General features: G+C 45.6%; 1 protein-coding gene across 7 annotated transcripts in view; it reads left to right on the plus strand.

Moving 5' to 3' along the window:
- Window positions 1–6: 6 nt before the first annotated feature.
- INPP4A (inositol polyphosphate-4-phosphatase, type I, 107kDa) overlaps window positions 7–20,398 on the plus strand; it is a 111,055-nt gene continuing 90,663 nt past the window's right edge. For all 7 annotated transcript variants that reach the window (XM_012727427.1, XM_012727431.1, XM_004686151.2 and 4 more), the window contains exon 1: window positions 7–264. The gene's annotated coding sequence lies outside the window, so the exon portion shown is untranslated. The remainder of the gene's footprint in view (window positions 265–20,398) is intronic.

The raw sequence follows: 20,398 nt of genomic DNA on the forward strand, positions 1-20,398 counted from the left end.
CGGTGGCCAGGCTTGGCTGTGTTCGGCCTCAGGAACTGCAGCGACGGCCGGGGCGGGGCTCGAGTTGAGGCTCAGGTGGCAGGTGTGCGACCCGGTCGGTGGACGTCGCGGGCCAGGGCAGTAGGACGAGCATCTGGAGCCGGGTCACAGTCCGCGAAGTCTGGACCAGGCGGCGGCGCTGCTGAAGGGCTCGGACGCCGGGCCCGGCGAGATCGAGGACGGCGGGACAGCTGTGCGCGGGCGCCGCGGGCCGGGGCACGCCAGGTAGGTGGGCTGGTCCGGGGGGGCGCTCTACGAGGTGGCTGCGTGGAGCCAGGAGCCGGGGTGCACCGGGAGCGGGGCGCACCGGGAGCGGGGCGGGGCGCCCATCCGAATGCGCGATGCGCGGGACGGAGTCGGCGCCCGCGGTTGTCATGGAAATGGTGGAACCCAGAGGTTAGCTTGCGGTGGCGTCTTGGGGGAATGATCCGGCCCTGGCTGACCCTCAACAGGAAGATTCGAGCTGTCCCATGCTTGGGGCAGGTGCAGAGGAGGAGCGGGTGGCGGGGAGCCGGATGCAGGACGCGGCGCCCTCGAGACCAGGTCGTCGCGCCTGCTTGGTGCGTCTTTGGGGTGGGATCTGGTGACTACCGACGCTGAAGGCCTCGCAGTGTTTGGGGTGTAAACATAACCGGGTGAAAATAAACACCTCAGTATAGGAAATCTGGTCTCCATCCTCTCAGTTCTTCCTTTCCCTATTAACCCATCTTCCCTGGCAACATTCGTCCCGTCTTTGCTATTTTATTTTTCTGGCTTTGCTGGTCCATTAATCGAGGCCTGAGAGAATAGAAGAATCTGTGCCCATCTCTTGAAAAACCAGTCATAATATGTAGAACATAGAAGACTGGAACACTCAACATGTCAAGGAATATTTATGTCTTTGTGGATGGAGGAAACCGTGATGGCCTTGCCTTCCTTCTCCCTTGTCACCTGCCCTCTGGCATTACATAATGATGTGTTCCTCTTGACCCAAGTTCATCCATAATGACAGATCTTAAGGATATTCCTCTGGGTAAGAACAAAGTATGCAGTTGTAAAGCCCAAGGTCTTTTCTTTTGCTTTGCCACTGCGTGTGTTTTGTATTGGGAAGCTACTTAAGAGCAGATTTTGATTTGTCACTTGCCTCTTAAGGTATCTAAACCTGGGAGTAGGGGGTGTGGTGGCATCTTGAAAGTTGTAATGAAATTCTGCTTGATTCACCTTCATTTAGAGTATGTATTATGCAGACCATGGATTAGCCAGGGGGCTTGAGGACAGATAAGCAGACCTGGGTGTGAACCTTGAATCTGCCACTTACTAAGCCTGACTCTCAATCTTCTCATCTCTAAAAGGCTTGAACAGAACCTACTTTGCTGAATTTGTTTTGTAATCTAGATGCTGTTGACATTGGAAAATACATATAACATGGCTATAGGTTGTCCTATTTAAGACAGGTTTTCCTGAATGGAAATTTTGCCTTTGGATCTAGGCTAGGGCCTTATGTTTAACATCTCCTACCCTCAAATGTTTGCTCTACCTGAAGATTCAGTTAATTGGTTTCTTTGTAGCTGGATGAATAATGGGCCCCAGGTGGCAAGGTCAGAGTGGTTTTGTTGGAGGGTTGGTGCCAGAAGGCCTTGATGCTGCTCCAGGGATGCATCGCATACGAACAGAAGTGCAGAAGGCCTCATTCTCTTCTGTGTCTTATAAACATGCTTCCATAGAAACAAGCCAGAGTTCCTGGGAAGATTTTCCCTGAAGAGATGGCTTCAATGAATGGATGCTGGACAGCTTCAGAGAGAAAGGAGGACTGTATTTCTACTGAGCTCAATGATAGGATTAGTTGTACTAATTCTAGTAGTTACTTAATAATTTTCATTTGGCTTATGTTCATGTGGCCAAATGTTTATTATGTGCTCAAGTATAGGTCTTATCTCCTAACCACCTGAAGTCAAGTAGACATTACAACTTATCCATTGTCTTAGAAGCTGGATATTTTGTTGTATTGTTGTTAAACTGAATATTAGGGTTTAAAAAATCACTTTAGGGAGCCCTCTCTGGTGGCGCAGCGGGTTAAAGCACAGCACTGAGAATCTAAAAGCCACTTCCGCATGAGTTTGATTCCCGCCTGCCCGGTAGGTGACCACATGGCGTGGCAGACCTCTCCTGACCCACCGGCTGCTCCCCTCAGCAATGTACTTGGTCGATCTGCCTGTTCTGTTCCCCACTCTGTCTCTGGTGAAGCCTCTCACCGCCCCTGAGCCTCTGGCCTGTACCCCAGTTCTGTATGCACACATAAATAAATCTTTAAAAAAAATATCACTTTAGGGAAAGGAGAAATAAATGTCATTGAGAGTTGTTTTGTAAACTATGAAGTACCAGAGAGATGGAATGTATATAACAAAAGAACTGTTGACCTGCAAGTCCCTTTAGCCAGCTACCTACCTGGGAGTGTTCTCCTCAGCCAGCAAACCTATAAATGCATCAGAGGAATGGAACAGAAAGGTATTTGTGACTAATTGACCCCTACCCTCCATCTCATGGCTTAATGTCCCAAGACCCAATAAGACAGAGTGGATGGAGAGACTTGGACCAGGACTGTTTATCCTGGTTGCTTATGAAAAACTCCTTTATAGATTATGAATTCAAGGCAGTTCCTCACAGTATTATCAGCTCCTGAGGATGTCAGAATGCTTTGGTTTTCATTGAGAAAAAACTAGCACAAATCTGCTGTGAAGAAGGCTTGATTATGCCTTTACTTCTTTTGTGGAACTTGATTAATGAGCTCATCTTGAGCAAGCCGTCCAAACAGCTTTTCTAGTGTCTTGGAACAGAAGCTCTGTGTGAACAGTATATTCTGGAGAGACCAGTATTACCATCAGACAAGCCTGCTTCGTCTTGTCTCTGCTTCTAGGCACAAGGACATGATTAACTGAATCCCCAGGTAGTTATCTGTGTTTTACCTTTTATTGTTTATTTTAATATTATTTAAGATTCACTGAAAAGTTGAAAGAAGAAATTCCCAGATACTTTTTACCTGCAGTTTCAAATGTTAATATTTACTTTATTCTGAGATTACTTTTTTCTGAATTGTTTAATGGTAAGTTGCAGTGTCCTTTACCCCTAAATACTTTCTTGTGTAGTTCCTAAAAATGAGGACATTATATAACAACAATACAACTGCTAAAAATTCAAGAAATTAAAATATTGATAGGTTATTTAATCTTTTTTAGATCTTGCCAATACTGTCTTTTTATAGAAAAAGAAAATCTAAGATTATACATAGCATTAAGTTACCATATCTGGGTAGTCTCCTTTAATCTGGAACACTTTCTAAGTCTCTTTGTACTTCATGCCGTTAACAATTTTGAAGACTGTAGTCTGGCTTTTGGATGTCCCTCGACTGAGTTTCCCTGCAGTTTTCCTCCTGATTAGCTTCAGGTTACACACTATTGGTAGGAACAGTGCAGGGGAATGCTGCCATCTTCATGTGGTCCATTTAGAGGAGTCATATACTGTCTCATTCATTGGCCATGTAACTTTGATCTCTTGATTAAAGGCTGTATCTCCCAGATACCCTCATATAAGTTACCATACTTGCCTTTGTAGTTAATATGTATCTCATAGGAAGATAATTTGAGACTATGTAAATATGCCCTTACTCTTCATACTTTCACCCACAAGTTTTTGAATCCATTGATGATTCTTAGCTGAATCAATTATGATTGTCGACAGATGGTAATTTTCTTGCTACAGCATTTATTTTTACACTTATCACTTGGAAAGCAAAGGAGGAACTTTGCTTTCTCTTTTATATAGTGATTCTTTGATTTCCATCTCCTCATCCCTGAGTTGTTTTTTTTCCCCCCAATAGTTTATAGTCTGATTCTTTAATTTTGTTGCTTAAATTGTCCCAGACTTGACCTGCCTGAGCCCCTCATTATTCTTTGAGGATTGCTTTGCTTTCTGGCACACAATCTTCAAGAGTCAGCTTGTAGCCATTTTTTTAGAGTTCTGGTTCCTTTCAGTGGAGAATGATTCTTAAAAACCACCGTCTGGGTGCTTCATGTACTCTTTGCTACTGAAGTATCACAAAGGTGAGGTCTTTGATGCAGTCAGTGTAAACAAAGTTAGACACGTTATACACATTTTCTGATTTGCTTTTTCAAGTTAATGTTATGTTTTGGAAAGCTATGTGTACCAGTCTGAAAAAATTTTCTTTTTTAGGGGTCTTTGTTCTGGAATATGAGTTTGCTGTAATTCAGTATTCTTTATTGATGGACATTTCAGTTGTTTTCACTTTTCTGCTCTAACCACATTTTTTGTTAATACTCACAAATTATTCAGTCTTGTAGATCTTTTAACCCTTTTCTGGGTTAAAGGGTAACTTGAAATGGATAGTTTGGCCAGATTGCTCTTCCTCCTCACCAAGAGATTTGATCAATTTGTACGCACTCCATCAGTGTGTAAACTGCCTGTTTCTCTTTAAATCTTGTAAATTGTTGTCAGTCTTTTGGCTAAAAGGCATTATATTTCCCATAATACTAAAAATATTGAAAACCTTTTCTTGCTAATTTATATCGTAGCTTCTGTAGATTACCTGTCCATTTCTAATTTTTTTTTCTTCTTCTTAGACTTTCTTCCTTTATCTTACTGGATTGTGGCAGTTAATATAACTAAAGACTTTATTTTTGGCATCATTAGAAGTCTTCTTGAAGTATGATTTATTTTTCATTCCAAAGGCGAAGGGAACTAACATTTCCTGGGCACTCCCTCCAAGTGTCCATCTGCATCCTCTGTAAGGTCCTGCAAGGGGCGAAGGGGAAATCTGGTATTGAGGAGGAAGCCAAGCGGAGCCTGGTTAAGCGCTCCCACCTGAAGGTGATTGTAAGCAGTTGAACTGGGACACAAACCAAATCTCTTTGGAGCTAGTACCATTTCCTTTTTAAATCACATAGCTTCCTTCACAGGATCTTAAAGTAGATGCTTTATCAGTGAAAGGATACAAATTAATGACTTGGATCTCCCAGTATCAACAATTTCTATTTTCCGTACTCTGATTTGCAAGTAAGGACGTTTTTTACACAGTCCTGTTTGTTGTATATTCACATCTTTGAAAACTATTTCGGTCTTTGAACCATTGTGTAATTGGGAGTGACACTCCCAGGGAGGCTCCAACTAGCAGTGTGACCTTGGTTAGCTTAATTTTTCTGTGCTTTGGTATGTTCAGCTGCAAAACAGGGCTAATGGAAGTAGCAAGCATGGAGGCTGATAGAGGGGTTCAGTGAGTGAGTATACATTTGAGTGCTCAGAATGGTAGCTGACACCTACTTAGTATGCTGGAAGTGAAGCTTTATGATGAATTCATGTGTAGAACATGTGTGGGCAGCATGGAACTTAGAATTAGAGCAGGTTTTGTTTTGCCATTTTCATCTCTTACCTATCCCTTTCTTTATAATTTGACTGGGAAGTACCTCTGGGTGCTGCGTGTTTATTTCCTCTTTGTGGCCTCTGGACACACCTTACTCATGCCCTATCCCAGGCCCACAAACTCAGATGGCCCCTGATGTTTGCCCACGGCCCTAATGTGGGGCAGATGAGACACTGAGGGCCTTTCAATATGGAATCTAGTCTGTGCAGTTCATCTAGTGAAGCTCTTAGAAGCAGAAATATTTAATGGAGGGGAGGGTCGTGCTAGGGTGATAAAAGATGACATGTCTGTTTTCTGGAATAGGGACATAAGCCCAGTTTTGCAGATGAGAATACCAAGGCACAGAGAGAGTAAGCTAACCGAAGTCATACAGTTAGTTGCAGAATCATACAGCTAGTTTTAAGCTCACAGGGTGTTGAGCTCTCAAGTACACAGTGGTTCAAGGATTGAAATAAATGGGTTTGAAAGATGTGAATATACAACAAACAGGACTGAGTAAAAAAGTTCCTCACCTGCAAATCAAAGCACTGAAAATAGAAATTGTTGGAACTGGGGGATCCAAGACAGAGGGCGGGAACATCTGGAGGAGGAAAGTGTTCTCCTGCTCCCTGCTCCTTTCCTGGCACCATCTCAGAGCCTTTCCTTCAGATCCCTCGAAGCTCTGCGGGCAGTTCCATGGCACCCCTCCTGCTGTACCTTACTAGGAGGATTCTGTGGTCTTCTGAAAACCTCTTGCCTCTCTTCCTGCTTCCTACCCATGTCTCCACCACAGCCCTTATATAACTGGTGCCTGATAAAATGTATTCTCTATAGGATACGGAAATTTCCTTTTCTGTGTTGCTCGCATTTCAAATGGCACAGTTTCTCTCACACATTAATTAGAATTTCAGGAAGCATAACCTAGTGTACAAATGCTGTAAGTGTGAAGGAAAATCATTTAGACAGGTGGCTATTTCTGGAGAACTGGGGCTTGCTAGGAAACAGAGATGCCTGGTTCAAGAGCCTCCTTGTATTTTGAGCTGTGTCAGTTTGGCTGTTAAGTAAACAGGATCTTTACTGTCTCACAGAACCAGAGTTCTCGGCAGTGTTCAGATTCATCTCTTCACCTTATCAGTGCTGGTTTCATCCTAGGGGTCATTCTTCACATGATTATGACATATTCCTTGGGCCTCCGCAGGGCCAATCACATGAGGCTGTGAGAGTGCTATGTGCTGGCAGGCTTGGGACTGTGTTCCTCCAGGTGTGGAGAAATGTTCCTGAACCCGGGCCAGTAGCATCAGCATCACCTGAGACTGGTTAGCAATGAAGAATATTAGGCTCCTCCTAATCCCTGAATTAGAACTCCAGAGGGTCCTCCCTGGTGGTGCAGCAGGTTAAAGCGCACTGCAAGCCAGCCATAGCCACGTCAGTGCGAGTTCCATCCCCACCCCAGAGGTGACCCACGCGGTGCGGCAGACCTCTCCTGACCCGCCCGCTGCTTCCCTCAACAGTCAACTTCATCAGGCAGCCTATTCTGCTCCCCACTCTGTCTCTGGTGAGCCTCTGCACCTCTGGCCTGTACCCCAGTTCTGTATATATAAATAAATAATCTTAAAAAAAAGAAACTCTGGAATGGGGCCCAGCAATGTTTTTTGTTTTCTTTTTAAAGATTTATTTATTTGTGCATACAGAACTGGGTTACAGGCCAGAGGCACAGGGGCGGTGAGAGGCTTCGCCAGAATCAGAGTGGAGAACAGAACAGGCAGAACAATGAAGTACACTGCTGAGGAGAGCAGCGGGCGGGCCAGGAGAGGTCTGCCACACCATGTGGTCACCTCCAGGGCAGGTGGGAATCGAACTCATGCGGAAGTGGCTTTAGATTCTCAGTGCTGCGCTTTAACCCGCTGCGCCACCAGGGAGGGCCTGTTTTTGTTTTGTTTTTAAACAAGTTCTCTAGGTGATTTTGATGCAAGATCAAGTTTGAGAACTATTCTTTTAATCGAATCAAGATTACCCCCCATTTCTCAATGGATAGGGCTGGCTTTTCCTGAAGCCCAGAGAGGATTGTTTCTGGAAAAGGAAGGAGGAAATTGAATATTGGGTTGTTATCATGCAGTGTGAAGTGAGGTCCATGGAAAATATGCCTGTGGACAGCTCTGCTTTCCTCGCACATACATCCCAACCCCAGCCTGTGCCCCAGTTTTTTGGCCCAGCTCCTGTAACTGCAGCCTCCAGCTCCACTGAGTGTGTCCCATATCCTTCCTTGGGGACTCCATGCTAAAGGAAGCAGCTTTGCTAACACCCAAGTTCCAGATTCTGTTTATGCTGGGCTGGCCCTTATGACCTACTTTCCAAAGTCATCCCCTAGTGTGTTCAGATGTTTAGGATTTGCATACCGTGGTGTAGTGCTGGAAGGCACAGAGCAGGTTCTCTGTGGATTCAGGCAGACAGGTGAAGGACAGTCCTGGAGCTCACTCTCAGTTGCTTTTTCAGACTTCTAATGATCTTTCCACCCCATCTGTAGTGAGGCAGCAGGTGCAGGGCAGGCTGGGAGGCCTCATAGCTCCCCTGACTCTTTACTCTTTCAGGGCTCTCTACTGGGCTCTACTACACCTTGCTGCTTGTAGTTGTGAGTAGAGAAATCTGAAGAGCAGTATAGTTTGTAAGGGACCTCTGCTGAGAAGGGAAAGGCTGCCTGGGTGGAGGGATTCCAGGCTGAGCTTGAGGTCGAGGTGTGGTCCTCCTGAATGAAATTCCCAGAGTTGGGGGAGGCCCAGTGAAGGGAGTGAAAAGGTCCAGGAGGCAGACAAGCTTCCCTCCATGTCAGTTTCAAGACTGGCTCATTCTTTCTTGTCCCAAGACCTTCTGAGGCAGACAAGATCCCCTCTCTTGAGTGTGGGGAGGGCCAGCCTTACCAATGGAATTGAGAATGGCACCTGTGTCTGTTTGTGTGACTCTTTTTTTTTTCGCTTTTCCTTTCAGGAGGGTGAGCCAGAGTGCCTGCTCTCTGTCAGATGAAAGGGATTTAGTAGCCAGTTTACTGTAGGTATTGGAAAAGAATCGCGGTCTTGTTGAGTGAGGCATTTGTATTTTAAGGATTTACATGTTAACAATTTATAAACTCATAACAGTGCCTCTAATGGTTGGTTGTCAGACCCAGGAACACGCACACATGGGAGATGTTTGGGTCCTCTGTAAGCACCTTTCTGTTGCACATTGAGGGAAGTTGGCCAGGGCAGCTGTCATATCACCTTCCCTCTACCCAAACCAGCGCACATGCACATACAACACCACTCATGCTGCTCCTGTGTGCTCACACATGGGCCCACAGCACACCCATGCAAGGCATTAACCCCAGAGAGCTGAGCTCCCCAAAAGCCATGTCTTACTTCTGGACCGACTGAAATCTCTGGGAGTTATGGTTATAGACATGCATGTTTTCAAGGATCTTTACAGAGAAGTGTTCCTGAACTCATGCTTCTGATATAAGCATTGTTTCCAAAACTGGTGGTGAAAATTTGCTAATATGTAATAACTAGTTTTCCTTGCCGTTAGCAATTTCTAGCTTCATGTTTTAGAAAGACAAGGATTATCAAAAGGTCCTTCTCACCTTTCCTACCCTGGGAGCAACTAGTGCAGGCAGTGAACAGTCTCTTTCCTCATTTTGTTACAGGACAACCCACTGTGAACTGCAATGTGATCATTAACGTCTGAGCTGATGATTATCTTCCAGATTGTTTTGCTATCCAGTTCTTTGTCCTCTGGCCTGGTAACCCTTACCAGGGACATGGAAGGCATGTGGGAAATACCTGAATTTATCATGGTGACCACGATAGGCCCAGAGGTGCCCTAAGTGTGAATGGAGCACCCCTGGGGCACAGAATATGGCCCTAGGTCAGGACTGTATCATGTTCAGCAGAACTTTGTCTTTCTGGAATGATGCTCACTGTGATGTTCATTGTCCCCTGGAAAGGAGTTACTAAGGGGATTCAGGATAGATGCTTACCTTTAAACCAGTAGTGTGATCCTGAGGAACTGGGCACTCTACTCTGATTGCCTGGCCTGAATGATTTGACCTTGCCCCCCATGAGAAAGGGCGGGTGGCACAGTTCTCCTAGTGGAGTGTAGGAAAATGTTACTAGGAAGGGGGGCGTGGTGGGCAACCAAGAGGAAAAATAGCATAGATGTAAAATAATTTATGGGCACCCTGCTGAACTGGCTTGTGGAGTGCTGAGTAAGAGGCTGATCTGTGTGCCGTGCTTGGGAGGCTGACTTAGCCCCTCCCGGTGTGTAGCTCCTCCTGGGATCTCCTGAAGGGAGGAGTACTTTAAAACGTTCAATTCTGCTTTATTGAGTTTTCTGGAGGACATTGTATCCTACAGTAGTGTTGACAAGTAGGAAAATTGCCTGTGTTTTCCAGGGAGATAGCCAGTGTACTCAACAGATCTGAGTGTCATAAGAATTAAGTGTCCTTCAGAGCAGGGACAATAATAGCTCAGCTATTTGTGTCTCCAGAGCATCTTACAGTGCCTGGCACAAAATAGATGAGTAATCAGTATTTTCTGTGCGTATGGAGCTAGTATATCACTGTCGAAAGTGCAAGAAAAATCTCAACTTTTCTTGGGAAGGTAGTTCATTTCCTGGAAGTCAGTCTAATTTAGGAGAAGGCAGTGAGACCAGAACCAGTGATGCAGCTGTTACCCTGTTAACATCTTGTGGTGAAAGTAAACCCACCATCTTGTCCCCACAAGGTGTCCTTGCTGCACAGACATGCTGTGTCCTCAGCAGAAAAAGGCCCTCTCACTTGGCTGACACGGCTAGGGGCTACTTCTCTGGGTGAGCTTGGAATGTTTCTTTTAAATGTAATCAACCTAAGAGAGTAACTCTTCCCTGAGTCCTGGGTGTTATGTGCGGTATTGTAGGCATTAAAAGATAAAGAGAAACAGGGTAGTCTGGAGGTGCACAGAAAAGGTGACCCTCTCTCTGGAGTCTTGGGCATTTGCAGGCTTCATGTAAGATTTAGTTATGTGTCAAGAGTAGGATGATGGATTGAGTTGGGGTTTTCAAGAGAAAACTGTAGGGGAGAATAACACCTGAGAAAAGGCAGGGCCAACTCACTGGGGTAGGGCAGCCCCTTCATTGTACACTGGAGCTTCAGACTTTTAAAAAATTGTATATAGCACTGTTTTAAATGACAGAAACAACTATGTGGTCTTTTTAATGTTAAACAGTAATTTAGATTTAATACCATATTAGATACTATAATGTTTAGATTATGGCAGTTCTCGGAACCTTCTCTGCTCTAACCAGTTGTCAGCCGAGGATGGCTTCCAGGTCTCCGCTCAGGGTGGCCCCACAGGCTTGGGCTCTGCAGCTCACGGAGCCTGGCATGGCAGTGGGTCCCGATGCAGGGTGGCCAGAATGCGCAACCCCAGGCAGGGTGTCCCCAGAGCCCACAGTGGTGGTGGTGAAGCTGTGTGTGTGAAATGACAGAAATGAAACCAGCACTGAGGAACAATATTCTAAACCACCTATGAAAACGGGGCTGACTGTGAGGAAAAGGTGGCATTGAGGCGTGAAGAACCCCAGAAATTCGGTTTTCTAGAAACATTTTGATTGCCTCGCATCCTCACCCTTTTGCAAAGCAGGTGAGTAGTCAGCTTTTGGCCAACCCCGCCCTGTTCATTGTCATCTCACATTTCTTGTGATCTCATAGGGTCTCTGTGCTGTACAGTGATAAAACTCAGGCTAACCTATTGGTAGTGGTTGGTGGTAGTGAGAGATTATGGGGATGGGGCTTGACTTGTGATTCTACTAAAGCATCCTCCACGCTGAGAATCTGCACTCTGGGGCTTGGGGCATAAACTTCATTTTGCCATGTAGTGTAGTGATGAGTGGAAGCGTGTGCATGCATGCGCGGGTCTGTGTGTGTGTGTGTGTGTGTGTGTGTGTGTGTGTGTATGAGATTGGAGAGGATTGAAGGGCAAGGTGATGGAGGTTCTTACCCCAGCTGGCATGGCCGTGGCCTTGATTCCCTCACCCATGGGAGAGACACTCCCAGAGATCCCCCTTTAAGTCCTCCTTCCTCATATTAGTGGCTGGGCGGAGTCTTCAAAACCTACCTGTACTTAATTTGATTTGGGAAATTTGATTTTTGATTTTATCCCATGTTGTTTTTCATTTTATACATTTTAATCGTTCAAAATGTGTAAGGTACAGCAGGGGATGTGGCAAAGTCATCCTCTCCCAGTACCAAAGCCGTGTGCTCTTCGTGTATGCTTCCCCACACTCGTGGTGCCCTGCTCCACGTCTGACTTGCTGTTGCTTTTGCCTCTGACTGTGTCTTGGTGCCCAGCGCACATGAGAGTATAAACAGTTTCTCTTTCGCTTGCCAAACTGCTCAGCATGCCCTGTGTGGCCGTCCTTTAGATGTTTGACCAGCGCTCTGGGCGCATGGAAGGCTCAGCAGCCCGTGCTTGGTATTCCTGTGGTATCTCTCTGGAAGAGGCTGTGCCGCCTTTCTCTGAGGTCGGGATTGATTAGGACCCTGACTGAAAGGAAATTTGGGGGTTACACACGTTTTAGAAGCTTCTCTGCTTTTATATCAATTCTCATCTGGCCTGTAGCTTTTTCTCCGAGGACAGCTAATGATTAAATAGCATTATTTTTAACATATACTTTCTTAATAGTTTGCCTTCTAGATATGTACAGACCTTTTTTTTAAAAAAAAAAAAAGATTTATTTATGCATACAGAACTGAGGTACAGGCCAGAGGGGCAGGGACGGTGAGAGGATTCACCGGAGACAGAGTGGGGAGCAGAACAAGCCGACTGATGAAATACACTGCTGAGGGGAGCAGCGGGCGGGTCAGGAGAGGTCTGCCGCACTGTGTGGGTCACCTCCAGGGCTGGCGGGGATCGAATTCATGCTGCAGTGGCTTTAGCTTCTTAATAATGTGCTTTAATCCACTGCGCCACCAGGGAGGGCTTGTACAGATCTTTTAAACCAACTTGTGAGATCTTGAGTGAGACAGTGGCCCCAGGGGACTTTTCTCTGCTTGACCCACTGGAGATGATTCTGGAGGGACCTTTCTGAGAGCTAGAACCCAGAGAGCACAGTGTCTGAGAAATCAAGTGAACTTCTAGCTGTAAAGTTTACCTGGCTGAGGCTGGTTCTAGAACCCAGAGAGCACAGTGTCTGAGGAATCAAGTAGACTTCTAGCTGTAAAATTTGCCTGGCTGAGGCTGGTTCTGGCCATGCCTTCCCAGTGAGTCAGCTGCTCCCAGTATCAGGCTGTGCCTCAGCCAGAGAAGGGAACAATGTGGGCACCGGCTCTGTGAATACATCTCAGTCACGTTGGACAGTCATTTCAGTTTCTAGATCTGTGAGATAGTTTACCACAGGTGGAGAGGGTGTGCTGTCATCTCACATAGGAAAGTTGTGGTGACACAGGCCCACCTTCAGGCCAGGATATGGGTAGGGATGGACTCCTTGGAGCATACCTGCCAGTTCCAGTTCACTCCTGGATTGCACATTGCAGCAGGAGAGAAGTGATGTTAGGCCTGGGGATGTGCTGCAAAGCTGGACTTTATGTTAACCCATTCTTAGAGGATTCATGTGGGCTGCTCTTAGGATGACTTACAAGCCTCCTGTGCAGGACCTCATAGAACGGAGCTGAGCTATGAGGCCTTAATGGGCAAGTGGAGGGTTGGTAAATGTTGGCTGTTGCTCCCTGAGGTCTGCTGTATGCTGAGAAGACTTTTAGACACTGCAGACACACCATTGTCCCCTTCCTGCCCAAGTGGCTGTCAGCTGGGGCTTCCCATAGAGCATGGGGCTCCACCGAATCCGGAACCTAGCCTTGCAGAAGGTCAGAGGAGACCCGCTTGCAAAGCAGATGACTCAGGGTGGGCAGATGGCTTTTTTTCAGGAAGTGAATAGGCTTCTTTTTGTTCACTTTTTTCTCTAACATACACTTGAGGTTTTGAGTCTCCACCCTGTGTCCTTTGTGACCAAGGGGTGCTTGGATAGGTGAAGGGGATGATCTTCCACTCCGGTGCTGGCTGGAGTCAGGGTGGCCGGGACCCAGGAGCAGCACAGCCCTAACTCTGGAACTGAATGGGAGCAGAGGGAGGGCACAAGAGCCTCAGGATCACAGAGCCTTATCTTTCTAAGGCCCAGAGGAAGCTAAGGGTTCCAGTGGAGGAAGTAGAATTATTGCACATTGTGGATTTCACCACTGGGACCCAGTCCTCAAGAAGGAAAACTGAAGGAGGGAGTACTTGGAACAAGGGCTGACTCTGCAGAAGAAGGGGGCCAAGGGCCAAATGTTAGCCACCCATCTCCCTTCTTGGCCCTGGCAAAGCAGAGTGCTCCGGCTTCACATCAGAAACCCTGTTCCAGCTCCTCCTTTGGCCACTGCAGGGCCTGTGGCTGAGAGAACTACTCTTGCTGTTTTTATTTAAGGTAAGGTGTTCCTGATCCAGCTCATCATGCTGGAGGTGTCAGTAAAGTTGCCATATGAAATCCCTTAGTTCATGCTCCTGGGTGTTTAGGACAAATGCCAGTGGCAAAATTATATTTTTGTAGGATGAGCTAAGAGTCCTTGAGCAGCCTGCATGCCAGGCACTATGTTGATCGCTTCACACATGCGTCTCTTTAATCTCCTCTATTAGTTGCCGAGGGCTGCTGTAAAAAAATCTTGAAAACTTTGTTGCTTAAAACAACAGAAATTTATATTTTTTTAGTTCTAGAAACTAGAAGTCCACAATCAGTATAAGAGGGTCAAAATCAAAGTACCAAGGGGAGAGTCCATTCCTTGCCTGGTGACTGTTGGAATTCTCGGCTCATCCCTCCTCCTCCATCTTCAATCTCCACTGTGTGGTGTCTTCTCTGAGACTCTGCTGTTTTCACTTGGCCTTCTCTTAAAACTGAAATCTCTCTCTGCCACCTTGTAAGGTTATTTTATGGTTGGATCTGGGGCGCACCCTTATCATCAATAGGAAGGAGCCAGGCTGGGATAGGTCGGGCAGCTCTTTGGTCACCATGGTTCTTTCCTCTGCAAGTCTCTGCAGACTTGGAGCTGGTTCTGCAACCTCTTCTCTACTCCCATCTTTGGTGGTGTCATCTCTTCTGGCTCTTTCAATTGACAACTCCTAAATAGATGTCTCTAGTCCTGACTTCTTCCCTGAACTCCAGGTCTTCATATCCATTGCCCTCTTGGTAATGAGCAGTCTCTGAACTTACATGTCCAAAATTGGTTGCGTGCTCAGTCCCCTTACCTGCTCCTGCTTCCTTCCCTCAGCAAATGACCACACACACCTTCTGTTGCTGAGGTGCTCAGAGAAACCTTAGAATCTCCCTTGACAGCTATTCCGTTCCCATGTGGTTTTCATTGCTGGCTCCATCTTCAGACACACACGTGTTTATGTATCCCTTCTTTGCGGCCTCACCTTTAGCCTTGATTCCTGCATTGTCTGCAGTGTACCTGCACTCCCTGTTGCTATCCCTGCCCCTGGCTAGGCTCTTGCTGATGGAACAGCTGGACAGAGCAAAATTGAATTGGCTCACTTACTGCTCAGACCCCTCCAGCATCTCATGTGTTACATCATGTCCTGCCCACTCCCATCTCTTACTCACTCTGCTCGGTCTCAGGCTGATTGCTGTGGCCCGCTTACCTGCCATGCCTCTCCCACATGACTTTGTGTTCATAGCTTCTCTCATTCTCAGATGTCACCTTCTTATAAGACCCATCCTGACAGCACATTTAAAATTGTGAGTCTCCTGTCCATCTCCAGGTTTCCTCAGAAGTCTCTGCCATGGTGGCTTGGATGTGCTTCCTGGGTGCTTCAGATCTTGGCATGAAATGGGACTTGCACAGCCCACCATGCCAGGCTGCTTTTTTCAAATCCTCTTTAACAGGGTGTGGCATGTTTGCAGCAGGCATCCTGTGAGTGACCAAGTATTTGGCAGGATGGCAGTGGGGCAGGGCATTTCACTTTCTTCTGATAATAGAGGTCACTTATTTTCATGGCATTTAGGATTTGAAGCCACAGCACCTTCTTTTTTTTTTTTTTTTTAAAGATTTATTTATTTGTGCATACAGAACTGGGGTACAGGCCAGAGGCTCAGGGGCGGCAAGAGGCTTCACCAGAGACAGAGTGGGGAGCAGAATAGGCAGATGGATGAAGTACACTGCTGAAGGGAGCAGCGGGCGGGTCAGGAGAGGTCTGCTGCGCCATGTGGTCACCTCTGGGGCAGGCGGGAATTGAACTCATGAGGAAGTGGCTTTAGCTTCTTAGTGCTGTGCTTTAACCCGCTGCGCCACCAGGGAGGGCCCACAGGGCATTCTTAATGACATTAAAACCATCTCCTCTTAGACATGTGGGGTCAAGATCTAATGTTAACTTATCTGGCCTAGCCTATCAGACCAGCTACCCCACACAGAATTTGTGGCTTCCACAAAGACTTCCTGAATTTTTCCTTTTTCCTCTCCTTTCAGTTCTTGAGATTTTTCAGAGGCATTGTCATTATCCTGGATTTTCAGGAGCTCAACTCTGGACCAGGTAGTGTGGGTGGGGAGAGTTGGACCGTGGGGCTAAGCAAGCACGGGTCTGCTTCTCTCTGCATTGTATCTTCTGGCCTCATGGCCCGCAGTCCTCGAGCACCGCCTGAAGGGGACAGTGAGTGGTTGGCTCCCATCCCCCTGTATGCGCTAGACACTGGCCGTGATGGGGCACATTTGGAACTCTGTGGCATGGTCAGCCACCTCACCTGGGCTGGACAGTGGCCATAGGTACCTCCGGAGCATTGGTGAGTTGGTGCGTGTCTGTGCCACCTTTCAACCACCATTTGGAACACCCTTCCATGGTTGCCTGTCGGAGACTCTGTCCCCAATCACAGATTATTGGGGGGCAGAACAGGCAGGGTCTTTAAGGTGGGAGCGGAGTCTTGGAGCAGAAATTCCTAGAAAAGAGGGAAAAGGGGAACCGGCAGGAGGAAGACACAGGAATCCGAGTTGGGTGCTAGTCTTCCTGCTCTGCCTTCAGCAGAGGTTTATTTTACACATTTTAAGTAAGCAAGTAAGCGGTGGGGTGACATTAGCATATGAGGTGGGCTGAGATTGCCATCACCTTTTTTCTGAGAATAGTCTGGGGTCGTTTTGACCTTTAGTTGAGATTTTTGAAATAAATTTTTAAAATCAGTCTATCAAGGTTAAATCAGGTACATAGATTCACAAAGTTTAAGACTAATATTACTATATTTACCACAGTGAAGATTAACCAAAATAAAGTCCCTTAAACCTTATCTACTACTTAACGGCTTTCATTCTCATTGAGACATCCTAGGGGGTAAAGTAAAGTGAGGGCAAGAAGAGGAAATTTCTTGTAAATCAAATTATAGTAAAGTTCTTTGAAAACTTGTTAGAAAGTTTAAGTGAATTTCCTTGCCGTCTAGACAGTAGAAAACTGATTAGCTCTGAATAGGCGACTTGGGTGAATTTCAGCATCTAAAGACAAGATACTGGAAAGTTTGAGTGGTTATTTAGAAACTGAGTAGAAGGCTATGTGAGATAATAGAGTGATGTTATTTAGGTTTTCCTCTGTCAGGGCAGTAAAAGAGTATGTTTTAGTATTGCCTCAATATTGACTTTGCAAAAACAGCCAATTGCTTTTATCAATCAGCCAATTGTAAGATCACTTTTGACTTCAAGAAGAATTTCTCGCCTTAGTGCGGCGCTTGTCTGTTTGGGCCAGGCAGCACCTTCTGAGGCTAAGGCAATCCAGTTGTAAACTGAAGGTTGTTTAGAATATTTTTATATTATGATTAAACAAAAAAGGGAGGTCATAACATGAGTTAGTGTGGAAAGTCTGATTTTTCAGAGCACTTCCATCTCTATCCAGAATATGTCAATCAATAGAGGTTGCATAGCTTGTGTCAATTGCCCATGCCTTCATCCCCTTCTGTCTGTCTCAGGCCCTGAAGGTACACTAGCTCCCACTTGCACAATGGATGGGGTGCTTTATGCCTGTTCTTCTGTCCAGTCTACCTTGGGGACAGAGAGGGATAGATTTTACATGTTTCTCAGAAACTAGAAGTGACATTTTTGTTAAGTGCCTGCCCAAGGTCATACAGTGTTATAAAGGTCACCTGGGCCTTAAGGTATCTTGACTTCCTGCTTCCCCAGGGAGCTGAATGAAAACATGTTTCAATTAACACATGTGATCAGGACAGATACAATGTATTCCAACTGGGGCATTTTCAAAACTTGTTTGAGACTGTGGCATATGTTACATAGTTATATGCTTTATATATGTACATTATATACATATACACATACAGTATTACATGTGGCAGCTTTCAAAAATTACAAGAGGATAGATATATAGAGAAAAATCATGGTTCCTATCTTGTTTTCCAATTGCCCTCTCTGGAGACAGCAAACAGGCCCAACATTTTTATGTATCCTCTCTAGGGAGCCTGTCGGTCATACATATGTATATTTCCATACCCTTTTCCTTCTGAAATGTACATTAACTCTGGAAATTTGGAAAGCCACATACACAGGGTTATGAAATCACTTGTGGTTTTTCGTTTCAGTCTCCTGTTGTTTCCCTTTTCATTTTAATAGTGTTTAATATTACCTTGTTAGTTCCAAGATCAGCCCACTGCCAGGGGGATTATGGTGTCCTTGGAGCAGCAGGTGAGAGCTGCCTCCCAGTCTTCTGGGTGCTTGGTGAGGTCCATGGAGGGTTTCTTGGCTTGTCAGTGTAAGCAGGACTGCACAAAAATTGTTGGAGTGGGAGGTTTGTTTTCTTATATTGTTCTTTGTGACATGGAAATGTCTTAGAGACCTGAGTGCTCTGCAGTGTGAAAGGCCTGGATTGAGCTGAGCCCTGACTGGTACCAGCTGACTCTTGACATCACAGGCAGGTTGATTGTCAGAGTGATTAAGCGACTGCCAGGTTTCTTGACTTGTGAGTAGCAGACTTACACCAGATTCCTGACTCCAGGTCTTGCCCTTGTGTCCTGGGAAGCTCAGACCTTTTTGAACCAGGCTGGTGTCACCTGAGAGTTTGCTGCAGTCTCCCGAACACTTCACAGCCTCTCTTACACATTGTTATCAGCATCCGGTGAAGGGAGGTACAGAAAAAACGGTTCCATTATTTAATAGTCTTGGCTTTAAAAAAAAAATCTTTCACTGATAAACATTCATTAAAAATTTTATGTACATCTAGGCATCAGGGGTATAACATTTATGCTTGTCTATCATTTAGTCATTTAAGAAGTTCTTACTTGGGGCTCCTTCCATCGACTAGCTTTGTGCTCAGAGCTAAAGGAGGAGAGATGGGTGACTCAGTTCCTCCCCTTAAAGAGCTCACAGGAGATGAGAATTTATAGTACGCTAAAGATTGTTTCTTGTTTATGGCTAGAGTAAGAACTATGTCATAAAGAGCAGGGGGTATTTATTTCTGTCTGGGAGAAGTTTCACAGAGGACTACTAATTAAATGGCCAGACAGTGGGAATTGTCAAGCCCAAGCCCACAAGACAAGAACAGGAAAGGCACTCCAAGGGGAGGGAATGGGCTGAGCAAAAGCCTGGAAGGACACATTTGTGAGCCTTAAGGAAACAGTCTGTGGGTGTGGCAGGTCCTTGCTGGAAGGACTTTGCTCCAGAGAAGGACTTTGGACTGCTTCCTGTGGGCGCTGAGAGATAATGGAAGGGAGAGTAAGCCCGGCATCTTTCAGTTTACATAGAACTTTTTAAAGCCGTATGGACTGAAATTATTTCTCTCTCTGAGCTCTTTAAATACAACTTGATTAAGCTGGAGGGTAATTGAGGGTAGGGGAGGACACTAGCTAGTCTTTTAGTAAAGCAAAGTTTTGATAGCAAATAAGGAGTCAAAATTTATACAAAATGAATTCAGTGTGGTTAAAATTACATGAAAATTAATCAGTGTGCTGGATTTTTACAGAGACTTTATTTTTGTACTATAGTATGATATCCCATGGCCCAAAATGATTATAATGGCCTGCTGTTTTTGGACAGGGGTAGAGATTAGCAGCGCACTCACTCTCCCCTCATTCCTCATCTGGGGAGGGTGGGGGGAGGAGAGGAACAGCACTCCCTTTGGGGAGAACAGGCTTCTATATGTCTCTCTTAGCTGCCAGTAATTCCAAATAACAGTATGGAGTACAGTTACAGAGCTTTCTATTTCTTTTCCACAGATGTACTATCCTCTCATTGTTTACCCCGGCTAATACACAAATGTTTAATCCACCCACAGGTTGTCTAAGATGACAGAATCTTAGTAAAATCAATGACAAATAGCTTTGTGGTAATGAGACTTCTTTGCAATGAGATTTTGTCCACATCTCTTCTTAATAAAACAAGTCAGGCGCCCTCCCTGGTGGCACAACGGCTTAAAGTGCAGCACTGGAAGTTTGCCGCAGCTGTTTAAGCACGAGTTCGATCCCCAGCCTGGGAGGTGACCCACATGGCTCAGCAGACCTCTCCTACCTTGCCCACTGTTCCCTTTAGCAGTGTACTTTGTCAGTTGGCCTGTTCTGCTTCCCACTCTGTCTCTGGAGAATTCTCTCACCACCCCTGCACTGCTGGTGGTACCTCAGTTCTGTATGAATAAGTAAATAAGTCTTTAAAAAAAAAAAGGATTCAGATTCAACACCTGAAAAATGTGTTTCAATCTCTAAACTATTTTAGAGAATTTAACTAAAGGTGTGCAGGATAATGAAGATTCATATTATAGAAACTTTTTTAAGTTTTGAAAGTTCTAGAAGTTGAATTTTGCTTCTTTAGTGCTAAGTGGACCCTGGTAAGTTGGCACATACTTGCGCCAACTACAGTAACCCGGAGGCTTCTTTATGACTAGCACCTGACTGGATTCTCAGTCAACAGAGACAATCCCATGTTGACTGTGTCCTGCTGTTTGTCTACCCTCAGGAGACTCA

The sequence above is a fragment of the Condylura cristata genome, unplaced genomic scaffold (assembly GCF_000260355.1).
Source record: "Condylura cristata isolate star-nosed mole 26May11 unplaced genomic scaffold, ConCri1.0 scaffold00020, whole genome shotgun sequence".
Taxonomy (NCBI): Eukaryota; Metazoa; Chordata; class Mammalia; order Eulipotyphla; family Talpidae; genus Condylura; species Condylura cristata.